Source organism: Bombina bombina, chromosome 6 (assembly GCF_027579735.1).
Source record: "Bombina bombina isolate aBomBom1 chromosome 6, aBomBom1.pri, whole genome shotgun sequence".
In the NCBI taxonomy this organism is placed as follows: domain Eukaryota; kingdom Metazoa; phylum Chordata; class Amphibia; order Anura; family Bombinatoridae; genus Bombina; species Bombina bombina.
The window spans coordinates 702,551,903-702,566,276 of NC_069504.1; positions in this window are offsets into that span (position 1 = coordinate 702,551,903).

Genomic DNA, 14,374 nt, shown 5'->3' on the forward strand with positions numbered 1-14,374 from the left:
AAGGCCCAAGTGGAAGCCACAGCTCTAGTAGAATGAGCTGTAATTCTTTCAGGAGGCTGCTGTCCAGCAGTCTCATAAGCTAAACGAATTATGCTACGAAGCCAAAAAGAAAGAGAGGTAGCGGAAGCTTTTTGACCTCTCCTCTGCCCAGAGTAAATGACAAACAGAGAAGACGTTTGTCGAAATTCCTTAGTTGCCTGTAAGTAAAATTTTAGAGCACGGACTACATCCAGGTTGTGCAGTAGACGTTCCTTCTTTGAAGAAGGATTTGGGCATAAAGAAGGAACAACAATCTCTTGATTGATATTCCTGTTAGTAACTACCTTAGGTAAGAACCCAGGTTTAGTACGCAGGACTACCTTATCCGAATGAAAAATCAAATAAGGAGAATCACAATGTAAGGCTGATAATTCAGAGACTCTTCGAGCCGAGGAAATAGCCATTAAAAATAGAACTTTCCAAGATAACAACTTTATATCAATGGAATGAAGGGGTTCAAACGGAACGCCCTGTAAAACATTAAGAACAAGGTTTAAACTCCATGGTGGAGCAACAGTTTTAAACACAGGCTTAATCCTGGCCAAAGCCTGACAAAAAGCCTGGACGTCAGGAACTTCTGACAGACGTTTGTGTAACAGAATGGACAGAGCTGAGATCTGTCCCTTTAAAGAACTAGCAGATAAACCCTTTTCTAAACCTTCTTGTAGAAAAGACAATATCCTAGGAATCCTAACCTTACTCCAAGAGTAACCTTTGGATTCACACCAATATAGGTATTTACGCCATATCTTATGGTAAATCTTTCTGGTAACAGGTTTCCTAGCCTGTATTAAGGTATCAATAACTGACTCAGAAAACCCACGTCTTGATAAAATCAAGCGTTCAATTTCCAAGCAGTCAGCTTCAGAGAAGTTAGATTTTGATGTTTGAAGGGACCCTGTATCAGAAGGTCCTGTTTCAGAGGTAGAGACCAAGGTGGACAGGATGACATGTCCACCAGGTCTGCATACCAAGTCCTGCGTGGCCACGCAGGTGCTATTAGAATCACTGATGCTCTCTCTTGTTTGATTCTGGCAATCAATCGAGGAAGCAACGGGAAGGGTGGAAACACGTAAGCCATCCTGAAGTCCCAAGGTGCTGTCAGAGCATCTATCAGGACTGCTCCTGGATCCCTGGATCTGGACCCGTAACGAGGAAGCTTGGCGTTCTGTCGAGACGCCATGAGATCTATCTCTGGTTTGCCCCAACGTCGAAGTATTTGGGCAAAGACCTCCGGATGAAGTTCCCACTCCCCCGGATGAAAAGTCTGACGACTTAAGAAATCCGCCTCCCAGTTCTCCACTCCCGGGATGTGGATTGCTGACAGGTGGCAAGAGTGAGACTCTGCCCAGCGAATTATCTTTGATACTTCCATCATAGCTAGGGAGCTTCTTGTCCCTCCCTGATGGTTGATGTAAGCTACAGTCGTGATGTTGTCCGACTGAAACCTGATGAACCCCCGAGTTGTCAACTGGGGCCAAGCCAGGAGGGCATTGAGAACTGCTCTCAATTCCAGAATGTTTATTGGCAGGAGACTCTCCTCCTGACTCCATTGTCCCTGAGCCTTCAGAGAATTCCAGACGGCACCCCAACCTAGAAGGCTGGCGTCTGTTGTTACAATTGTCCAGTCTGGTCTGCTGAATGGCATCCCCCTGGACAGATGTGGCCGAGAAAGCCACCATAGAAGAGAATTTCTGGTCTCTTGATCCAGATTCAGAGAAGGGGATAAGTCTGAGTAATCCCCATTCCACTGACTTAGCATGCACAGTTGCAGTGGTCTGAGGTGTAAGCGTGCAAAGGGTACTATGTCCATTGCCGCTACCATTAAGCCGATTACCTCCATGCATTGAGCCACTGACGGGTGTTGAATGGAATGAAGGGTGCGGCAAGCACTTTGAAGTCTTGTTAGCCTGTCCTCTGTCAGGTAAATCTTTATTTCTACAGAATCTATAAGAGTCCCCAGGAAGGGAACTCTTGTGAGTGGAACGAGTGAACTTTTCTTTTCGTTCACCTTCCATCCATGTGACCTTAGAAATGCCAGCACTAACTCTGTATGAGACTTGGCAGTTTGAAAGCTTGAAGCTTGTATCAGAATGTCGTCTAGGTATGGAGCTACCGAGATTCCCCGCGGTCTTAGTACCGCCAGAAGAGTACCCAGAACCTTTGTGAAGATTCTTGGAGCTGTAGCCAATCCGAATGGAAGAGCCACAAACTGGTAATGCCTGTCTAGGAAGGCAAACCTTAGGTACCGATAATGATCTTTGTGAATCGGTATGTGAAGGTAAGCATCTTTTAAATCTACAGTGGTCATGTACTGACCTTCTTGGATCATAGGTAAAATTGTCCGAATAGTCTCCATCTTGAACGATGGAACTCTTAGGAATTTGTTTAGGATCTTTAAGTCCAGGATTGGTCTGAAAGTTCCCTCTTTTTTGGGAACCACAAACAGATTTGAGTAAAACCCCTGTCCCTGTTCTGATCGTGGAACTGGATGGATTACTCCCATTAACAAGAGCTCTTGTACGCAGCGTAGAAACGCCTCTTTCTTTGTCTGGATTGTTGACAATCTTGACAGATGAAATCTCTCTCTTGGAGGAGAGTATTTGAAGTCCAGAAGGTATCCCTGAGATATTATCTCTAGCACCCAGGGATCCTGAACATCTCTTGCCCAAGCCTGGGCAAAGAGAGAAAGTCTGCCCCCCACTAGATCCGATCCCGGATCGGGGGCCCTCAATTCATGCTGTTTTAGGGGCAGCAGCAGGTTTCCTAGTCTGCTTGCCCTTGTTCCAGGACTGGTTAGGTTTCCAGCCTTGTCTGTAGCGAGCAACAGCTCCTTCCTGTTTTGGTGCAGAGGAAGTTGATGCTGCTCCTGCTTTGAAATTACGAAAGGAACGAAAATTAGACTGTCTAGTCTTGGCTTTGGCTTTGTCCTGAGGCAGGGCATGGCCTTTACCTCCTGTAATGTCAGCGATAATCTCTTTCAACCCGGGCCCGAATAAGGTCTGCCCTTTGAAAGGTATATTAAGCAATTTAGACTTAGAAGTAACATCAGCTGACCAGGATTTTAGCCACAGCGCCCTGCGTGCCTGAATGGCGAATCCTGAATTCTTCGCCGTAAGTTTAGTAAGATGTACTACGGCCTCCGAAATGAATGAATTAGCTAGTTTAAGGACTCTAAGCCTGTCCGTAATGTCGTCCAGAGTAGCTGAACCAATGTTCTCTTCCAGAGACTCAATCCAGAATGCCGCTGCAGCCGTGATCGGCGCAATGCATGCAAGGGGTTGCAATATAAAACCTTGTTGAACAAACATTTTCTTAAGGTAACCCTCTAACTTTTTATCCATTGGATCTGAAAAAGCACAGCTATCCTCCACCGGGATAGTGGTACGCTTAGCTAAGGTAGAAACTGCTCCCTCCACCTTAGGGACCGTTTGCCATAAGTCCCTTGTGGTGGCGTCTATTGGAAACATTTTTCTAAATATCGGAGGGGGTGAGAACGGCACACCGGGTCTATCCCACTCCTTAGTAACAATTTCAGTAAGTCTCTTAGGTATAGGAAAAACCTCAGTACTCGTCGGTACCGCAAAATATTTATCCAACCTACACATTTTCTCTGGTATTGCAACTGTGTTACAATCATTCAGAGCCGCTAACACCTCCCCTAGTAATACACGGAGGTTTTCCAGTTTAAATTTAAAATTTGAAATATCTGAATCCAGTCTGTTTGGATCAGAACCGTCACCCACAGAATGAAGTTCTCCGTCCTCATGTTCTGCCACCTGTGACGCAGTGTCTGACATGGCCCTAATATTATCAGCGCACTCTGTTCTCACCCCAGAGTGATCACGCTTACCTCTTAGTTCTGGTAATTTAGCCAAAACCTCAGTCATAACAGTAGCCATATCCTGTAATGTGATTTGTAATGGCCGCCCAGATGTACTCGGAGCTACAATATCACGCACCTCCCTCTGAGCGGGAGATGTAGGTACTGACACGTGAGGCGAGTTAGTCGGCATAACTCTCCCCTCGTTGTTTGGTGAAATTTGTTCAATTTGTACAGATTGATTTTTATTTAAAGTAGCATCAATACAGTTAGTACATAAATTTCTATTGGGCTCCACTTTGGCATTGCAACAAATGACACAGGTATCATCCTCTGAATCAGACATGTTTAACACACTAGCAAATAAACTTGCAACTTGGAAATACAATTCAATTAGAATAATATTAAAACGTACTGTGCCTTTAAGAAGCACAGAAGATCTATGACAGTTGAAAATTAATAAATTGAAACAGTTATAGCCTCAATCCTTGTAAACAACACAACTTTAGCAAAGGTTTAATCCCATTAGCAAAGATAACAAATTCTGAAAGCAGGAAACAAATTACAGAATAAACGTTTTTTATCTCAGTCAAACTATAATTCTCACAGCTCTGCTGAGAGAAATTACCTCCCTCAAAATAAGTTTTGAAGACCCCTGAGCTCTGTAGAGATGAACCGGATCATGCAGGGAATACAATGAGTTGCTGACTGAAATATTTGATGCATAGTAAAAGCGCCAAAAAACGGCCCCTCCCCCTCACACACAGCAGTGAGGGAGAACAGAAACTGTCAGAAAACAGATTAAGCAACTGCCAAGTGGAAAAATAGTGCCCAAACATTTATTCACTCAGTACCTCAGCAAATGAAAACGATTTTACATTCCAGCAAAAACGTTAAACATAATCTCTAGTTATTAAACAGCTTTATGTATTTCTTACAGTGTAATTCTAGTGAAGTACCATTCCCCAGAATACTGAAGTGTAAAGTATACATACATGACATTATATCGGTATGGCAGGATTTTCTCATCAATTCCATTGTCAGAAAATAAAAACTGCTACATACCTCTATGCAGATTCATCTGCCCGCTGTCCCCTGATCTGAAGTTTACCTCTCCTCAGATGGCCGAGAAACAGCAATATGATCTTAACTACTCCGGCTAAAATCATAACAAAAACTCTGGTAGATTCTTCTTCAAACTCTGCCAGAGAGATAATAACACACTCCGGTGCTATTTTAAAATAACAAACTTTTGATTGAAGATATAAAACTAAGTATAATCACCATAGTCCTCTCACACATCCTATCTAGTCGTTGGGTGCAAGAGAATGACTGGGAGTGACGTAGAGGGGAGGAGCTATATGCAGCTCTGCTGGGTGAATCCTCTTGCACTTCCTGTTGGGGAGGAGTAATATCCCAGAAGTAATGATGACCCGTGGACTGATCACACTTAACAGAAGAAAGTTATACTTCCGCTGCTGACCAGCTGCAGGTAAAAAAAAATAATGAAGAAATTAACAGCAGCCAATCAGCATCAACAGTGCTGAGGTCATGAACTCTTTTACTGTGATCTCATAAGATTTGACTTAAAGGGACAGAATACTGTAAAATTGTTTTTCCCTTAATGTGTTTCCAATTACCTTTAATACCAGCTGAAGAGTATAAAATGTATGAGATTTGCTTTTTAAGGCTTATTTGTGTATATGAAATAGCTGATTTTGTGTTTTGAAGCCACAACCTAATAAAATGGGTTGAGCTTGTTGGTATAATCAGATCTCATTACTTTATCACATTGTGTTCTTATACCTGCTTCTTTATCTTACATCTGTCCATAAACCAATCACCAATACTTGGAGAGAACAATGGAAAATTAACATTTTATTACATTATCTCTTCTATAACCCACTGGGAGTGTAATTTCATCTACTGGCTGTGTTAACAAAGCTTGGCCTCGCGGCCAAAAACTTTCAGGATGGGTGGGGATACCACAGGCTAAATAAACTAATTCAAATGCCAATATAAGGGTAACAGAAATACTTGTAAACAATTTAATACACTTCAGCCGGTAAAGTGGATCGCTGGGAACAAATTAAATGGGAGACAATTTTTGAGTAAACTGTCCCTTTAACTCTCATGAGATTTCATGGTAAACTTCCTTAAACTGAATAGGGAAATAAGATGAGTGTTCACGAAGCTCACTCCCTTAGCTGTCCCGGGAAAGACATACTGATTTTCTGCTTAGAAGTCCGTTACAATGGGATGTGGCTACTGAGGAACTTTTGAGGTAAAATATATCTTTCTTTTTTACATAGAGATGTTCAGGTGATATTTTCTAGTCAACTTTTTACAGCTATGCTGCATTACTTTCAAGTCTTTAAACATTTGGGTATCATGGCCCTTTAATTTAGCCTGAATATTTCTGGAAGGTTGTTTGCTAGCGTAATACCAATGTATTTTATTGTGGTGGAATTTGTATTGATCTGTGTCAATTTATTTCATAAACGGTCTGAGGGTTGGCAAAAATATTAAAGGGACACAAAACCCAAATTTTTTCTTTCATGATTCAGATAGAGCATACAATTTTAAACAATTTTCTAGTTTATTCCTATTATAATTTTTTTCCGTTCTCTTGCTATCTTTATTTGAAAAAGCAGGAATGTAAGCATCAGAGCCAGCACATTTTTGGTTCAGAACCTGGGTAGCACTTGCTGATTGGTGGCTAAATGTAGTAGGTAATTTGTGCTGCTTTTCAACCTGGGCTTATGCCTCAATGAGGTTGGTATAATGTTGCCTACGCAGATTTATTTTAAGGTGGCTTCTACTTTAATTAGTTCTCTCATTATAGTGCATTTATGGACCATCCAGTTACTAAAGTGATTAGTATCTGCCGGGTCATATATTGAAAAAAAATATTAGCAGGGGCTGTAGGCCAGTTGAGAGATCAAGACATGGAAGAATGAGCAGACCAAGTTATATGTGAGATATGGGAGTTGGATATTAAAGCTAGTGTAGCATGGTTTGTGAATATAAAATCAAACCTTGAGTAAAATTTGTGGGGAGAAGAAAAAAAATGTGTAGTCTCTTTTGGTGGGTGTTAAAAATGTCAAAAACAGGCATAGTTAACAAAGCCTTCCTACATATTTAATAGAGTTCTTAAATATATGGGAGCTACCCTTGGAGGCATCAAGACAATATAAAAGTGTAACTTAAAATCACCTCCAATAAATAGGGGGCTTTTTACTACCTCAGTTACTCTGTTCATATCTTGTTGAAAAAAGGAAGCGTGTGCTGTGTGTGGGGGATATATATTGACCAAAGATATAGGTTTATTAGAAAGGAGACCCACCAGAATAAGAAATTGTATCTTATTAGACCTTTTACTTCTCCTGCTCTGTTGTTAGTTTATGGTCTGGATGAATATGAGATCCAAAAGATTTTGGATTTTCATATTTCCAGGGGTTGTTTGGAATATCTGGTCTGGTGGAAGAGTTATGGTCTGGAAGATAATTCATAGGAGCCTGAAAATAACATCAATGCTCTGAGATTTCAGCTTTTAAGTTTAGTCTCATTGCTCTCTTACCCCTGGCCTTTTTGAACACTGTGTTTACTTCCAGTGCTCTAGTAAGGGCTTAAGGTGAGCTGGGCCTCTCAGCCATTGATTCGTCTTGACGCTGACAAGACATGAGCTCGGACAGGAAAACAGTTTGCGGTTTGTTACATTCAGTTTCCAAGGAGACCAAACTCATTGTGCCGTCTGGGACCCCTAGATAGTCTGTCAGGCTGTGATGATCACCACCCACATTGGCTGGAGAAAGGAGACCCCCCTGAATAATGGACTGGTGAATCTGCCACAATGTCAGGGACTGTCTTGACTTGAAGTCCAGTAAGATATTTTGAGACAATTCCTAGTAGTCTCTGTTTTACTGTTGCAATATCCTCAATTAGAGAGGTTAGTGGTAGAATCTGGCAAAGAAAACTGTATCTGAAGCAGCTGCTATGAGACCTAACACTTCCATGCATTGAGCCACTGAAGAAGGAAATTAAGTTGTACAAGGACACACACCTTCTAAAACTTGAGTCTGCATTGTTCTGTCAGAGCATCATAGAAACTGAATTTACTATGGATCCCAATGATACCCAGGTCTGAGGAAATAAGAAGCTTTTTGGTAGGTCGATTTTCCAATCATGATTGCATAGCAGCAGAAGAACCCTTTGTGTGTGGTCCCTTGCAAAGTGGAGTGAAGGTTCCTATACCACAATGTCCTCTATGTACAGAGTTACATCAATTCCTTTAGCTCGCACCACAGTCAAGTAGAAACCCTGATTTTGTTCCCCAGCCAGGAATGGAGGAGATTGCTCTCATGGCTTTCAGATCTTTTAAATAAGTCATATCACGCTTCCTCCAAAGAAGTGTGATGTGAAACGCGCATCACGGGCGTACATGTCATGAGCACTGTCTCCTAACTTTTAAACTCGCTTACTCCTAGAGCTGATATTTTTGACTTGATACTTATATCTAGCCAGCATAACAATAAATATAACTCCCGCTATAGAAGGAGTTTAGCCGCAGATAGTGTAATACTTTGGTCAATACTGATTCACCATAGCGGTTTATATATTTTAATGATATTCTGGGTATATTACTCTCATGTTGCCCTAATATACTTCATCTAGGAGTTCAAGTATTTTTAAACTTAGCATGTATGTGGTGTGCCTGTTTGTTACAATATTTCATTAAAACATTTGTTTGAATGATGAATATTTGAAACATTTTGATACTTTTTTTGTTACATTTCATGCACTTTCTATCGCCTAGATTTAGAGTTTGGCGTTAGCCGTCAAAACCAGCGTTAGAGGCTCCTAACGCTGGTTTTGGGCTACCGCTGGTATTTAGAGTCGTGTAGGTAAGGGTCTAACGCTCACTTTCCAGCCGCGACTTTTCCATACCGCAGATCCCCCTACGCCAATTGCGTATCCTATCTTTTCAATGGGATCTTTCTAACGCCGGTATTTAGTCTTGGCTGAAGTGAGCGTTAGAACTCTAACGACAAAACTCCAGCCGCAGCAAAAAGCCAGGAGTTAAGAGCTTTCTGGGCTAACGCCGGTTCATAAAGCTCTTAACTACTGTGCTCTAAAGTACACTAACACCCATAAACAACCTATGTACCCCTAAACCGAGGTCCCCCCACATCACCGCCACTCTATTAAATTTTTTTAACCCCTAATCTGTCGACCGCACACCGCCGCCACCTACGTTATCCCTATGTACCCCTAATCTGCTGCCCCTAACACCGCCAACCCCTATATTACATTTATTAACCCCTAATCTGCCACCCCAAACGTCGCCGCCACCTACCTACACTTATTAACCCCTAATCTGCCGACCGGACCTCACCGCTACTATAATAAAGTTATTAACCCCTAATCCGCCTCACTAACCCTATAATAAATAGTATTAACCCCTAATCTGCCCTCCCTAACATCACCGACACCTAACTTCAAGTATTAACCCCTAATCTGCCGACCGGACCTCGCCAACACTATAATAAATGTATTAACCCCTAAAGCTAAGTCTAACCCTAAATATAATTTAAATCTAACAAAATAAATTAACTCTTATTAAATAAATTAATCCTATTTAAAGCTAAATACTTACCTGTAAAATAAATCCTAATATAGCTACAATATAAATTATAATTATATTGTAGCTATTTTAGGATTAATATTTATTTTACAGGTAACTTTGTATTTATTTTAACCAGGTACAATAGCTATTAAATAGTTAAGAACTATTTAATAGTTACCTAGTTAAAATAATTACAAAATTACCTGTAAAATAAATCCTAACCTAAGTTACAATTAAACCTAACACTACACTATCAATAAATTAATTAAATAAATTACCTACAATTATCTACAATTAAACCTAACACTACACTATCAATAAATTAATTAAATACAAATAAATACACTAACTAAAGTACAAAAAATAAAAAAAGAACTAAGTTACAAAAAATAAAAAAAGAACTAAGTTACAAAAAATAAACAAATATTTACAAACATTATAAAAATATTACAACAATTTTAAGCTAATTAAACCTACTCTAAGCCCCCTAATAAAATAACAAAGCTCCCCAAAATAAAAAAAATGCCCTACCCTATTCTAAAATAAAAATAGAAAAGCTCTTTTACCTTACCAGCCCTTAAAAGGGCCTTTTGCGGGGCATGCCCCAAAGAATTCTGCTCTTTTGCCTGTAAAAAAAAACATACAATACCCCCCCAACATTACAACCCAAAACCCACATACCCCTAATCTAACCCAAACCCCCCTTAAATAAACCTAACACTTAGCCCCTGAAGATCTTCCTACCTTATCTTCACCAGGCCGGGTATCACTGATCGGTCCAGAAGAGCCTCTGAAGTCTTCATCCAAGCCCACGACGACGAGCGGCTCCATCTTCAAGACCTCCGGCGCGGATCCATCCTCTTCTTCCGACGTCCTAACACAGAATGAAGGTTCCTTTAAGGGAAGTCATCCAAGATGGCGTCCCTTGAATTCCGATTGGCTGATAGGATTCTATCAGCCAATCAGAATTAAGGTAGGAAAATTCTGATTGGCTGATGGAATCAGCCAATCAGATTCAAGTTCAATCCGATTGGCTGATCCAATCAGCCAATCAGATTGAGCTCGCATTCTATTGGCTGATCGGAACAGCCAATAGAATGCGAGCTCAATCTGACTGAAGACTTTTTTGTAACTTAGTTCTTTTTTTTATTTTTTGTACTTTAGTTAGTGTATTTATTTGTATTTAATTAATTTATTGATAGTGTAGTGTTAGGTTTAATTGTAGATAATTGTAGGTAATTTATTTAATTAATTTATTGATAGTGTAGTGTTAGGTTTAATTGTAACTTAGGATAGGATTTATTTTACAGGTAATTTTGTAATTATTTTAACTAGGTAACTATTAAATAGTTCTTAACTATTTAATAGCTATTGTACCTGGTTAAAATAAATACAAAGTTGCCTGTAAAATAAATATAAATCCTAAAATAGCTACAATATAATTATTATTTATATTGTAGCTCTATTAGGGTTTATTTTACAGGTAAGTATTTAGCTTTAAATAGGATTAATTTATTTAATAAGAGTTAATTTATTTAGTTAGATTTAAATTATATTTAATTTAGGGGGGTGTTGGTGTTAGGGTTAGACTTAGCTTTAGGGGTTAAAATTTTTTATTAGAGTAGCGGTGAGGTCCGGTCGGCAGATTAGGGGTTAATACTTGAAGTTAGGTGTCGGTGATGTTAGGGAGGGCAGATTAGGGGTTAATACTATTTATTATAGGGTTAGTGAGGCGGATTAGGGGTTAATAACTTTATTATAGTAGCGGTGAGGTCCGGTCGGCAGATTAGGGGTTAATAATTGTAGGTAGGTGGAGGCGACGTTGGGGGCGGCAGATTAGGGGTTAATAAATATAATATAGGGGTCGGCGGTGTTAGGGGCAGAAGATTAGGGGTACATAGGGATAACGTAGGTTGCGGCGGTGTACGGAGCGGCAGATTAGGGGTTAATAATAATATGCAGGGGTCAGCGATAGTGTGGGCGGCGGATTAGGGGTTAATAAGTGTAAGGTTAGGGGTGTTTAGACTCGGGGTACATGTTAGGGTGTTAGGTGCAGACATAGGAATTGTTTCCCCATAGGAAACAATGGGGCTGCGTTAGGAGCTGAACGCTGCTTTTTTGCAGGTGTTAGGTTTTTTTCATCTCAAACGGCCCCATTGTTTCCTATGGGGAAATTGTGCACGAGCACGTTTTTGAAGCTGGCCGCGTCCATAAGCACCGCTGGTATTGAGAGTTGCAGTGGCGGTAAATTATGCTCTACGCTCCTTTTTTGGAGCCTAACGCAGCCATTCTGTGAACTCTCAATACCAGCTGTATTTAAAAGGTGCGGGGGGAAAAAAGCCAGCGTTAGCTACGCGGGTCGTTACCGACAAAACTCTAACGGCTAGATTTAGAGTTTTGTCGGTAAGGACCTGCGTAGCTAACGCCGGCTTTTTTCTGGCCGCACCATAAAAATAACTCTGGTATTGAGAGTCCACATAAAGGCTGCGTTAGGCTCCAAAAAAAGAGCGTAGAGCATATTTAACGCAGCTTCAACTCTCGATACCAGAGTTGCTTACGGATGCGGCCAGCCTCAAAAACGTGCTCATGCACGATTCCCCCATAGGAAACAATGGGGCTGTTTGAGCTGAAAAAAAAACTAACACCTGCAAAAAAGCCGCGTTCAGCTCCTAACGCAGCCCCATTGTTTGCTATGCGGAAACACTTCCTACGTCTGCACCTAACACCCTAACATGTACCCCGAGTCTAAAGACCCCTAACTTTACACTTATTAACCCCTAATCTGCCGCCCCCGCTATTGCTGACCCCTGCATATTATTATTAACCCCTAATCTGCCGCTCCGTAAACCGCCGCTACTTACATTATCCCTATGTACCCCTAATCTGCTGCCCTAACATCGCCGACCCCTATATTATATTTATTAACCCCTAATCTGCCCCCCACAACGTCGCCTCCACCTGCCTACACTTATTAACCCCTAATCTGCCGAGCGGACCTGAGCGCTACTATAATAAAGTTATTAACCCCTAATCCGCCTCACTAACCCTATAATAAATAGTATTAACCCCTAATCTGCCCTCCCTAACATCGCCGACACCTAACTTCAATTATTAACCCCTAATCTGCCGACTGGAGCTCACCGCTATTCTAATAAATGTATTAACCCCTAAAGCTAAGTCTAACCCTAACACTAACACCCCCCTAAGTTAAATATAATTTACATCTAACGAAATTAATTATCTCTTATTAAATAAATTATTCCTATTTAAAGCTAAATACTTACCTGTAAAATAAATCCTAATATAGCTACACTATAAATTATAATTATATTATAGCTATTTTAGGATTAATATTTATTTTACAGGTAACTTTGTAATTATTTTAACCAGGTACAATAGATATTAAATAGTTAAGAACTATTTAATAGTTACCTAGTTAAAATAATTACAAAATTACCTGTAAAATAAATCATAACCTAAGTTACAAATAAACCTAACACTACACTATCATTAAATTAATTAAATAAAATATCTACAATTACCTACAATTAAACCTAACACTACACTATCAATACATTAATTAAATACAATATCTACAAATAACTACAATGAAATAAACTAACTAAAGTACAAAAAATAAAAAAGAACTAAGTTACAAAAAATAAAAAAATATTTACAAACATAAGGAAAATCTTACAACAATTTTAAACTAATTACACCTACTCTAAGCCCCCTAATAAAATAACAAAGCCCCCCAAAATAAAAAATGCCCTACCCTATTCTAAATTACTAAAGTTCAAAGCTCTTTTACCTTACCAGCCCTGAACAGGGCCCTTTGCGGGGCATGCCCCAAGAAGTTCAGCTCTTTTGCCTGTAAAAAAAACATACAATACCCCCCCCAACATTACAACCCACCACCCACATACCCCTAATCTAACCCAAACCCCCCTTAAATAAACCTAACACTAAGCCCCTGAAGATCATCCTACCTTGTCTTCACCTCACCGGGTATCACACCGATCCGTCCTGGCTCCGATATCTTCATCCAACCCAAGCGGGGGCTAGACATCCACTGAAGAAGTCCAGAAGAGGGTCCAAAGTCTTCATCCTATCCGGGAAGAAGAGTAGATCCGGACCGGCAACCATCTTCTTCCAAGCGGCATCTTCTATCTTCATCCGATGAGGACCGGCTCCATCCTGAAGACCTCCACCGCGGACCCATCTTCATCCGGCTACGTCCAACTGAAGAATGATGGTTCCTTTAAGGGACGTCATCCAAGATGGCGTCCCTCGAATTCCGATTGGCTGATAGGATTCTATCAGCCAATCGGAATTAATGTAGGAATATTCTGATTGGCTGATGGAATCAGCCAATCAGAATCAAGTTCAATCCGATTGGCTGATCCAATCAGCCAATCAGATTGAGCTCGCATTCTATTGGCTGTTCCGATCAGCCAATAGAATGCGAGCTCAATCTGATTGGCTGATTGGATCAGCCAATCGGATTGATCTTGATTCTGATTGGCTGATTCCATCAGCCAATCAGAATATTCCTACCTTAATTCCGATTGGCTGATAGAATCCTATCAGCCAATCGGAATTCGAGGGACGCCATCTTGGATGATGTCCCTTAAAGGAACAGTCATTCTTCAGTTGGACTATTTAATAGCTATTGTACCTGGTTAAAATAAATACAAAGTTACCTGTAAAATAAATATTAATCCTAAAATAGCTATAATATAATTATAATTTATGTTGTAGCTATATTAGGATTTATTTTACAGGTAAGTATTTAGCTTTAAATAGGAATAATTTATTTAATAAGAGTTAATTAATTTCGTTAGATTAAAATTATATTTAACTTAGGGGGGGTGTTAGTGTTAGGG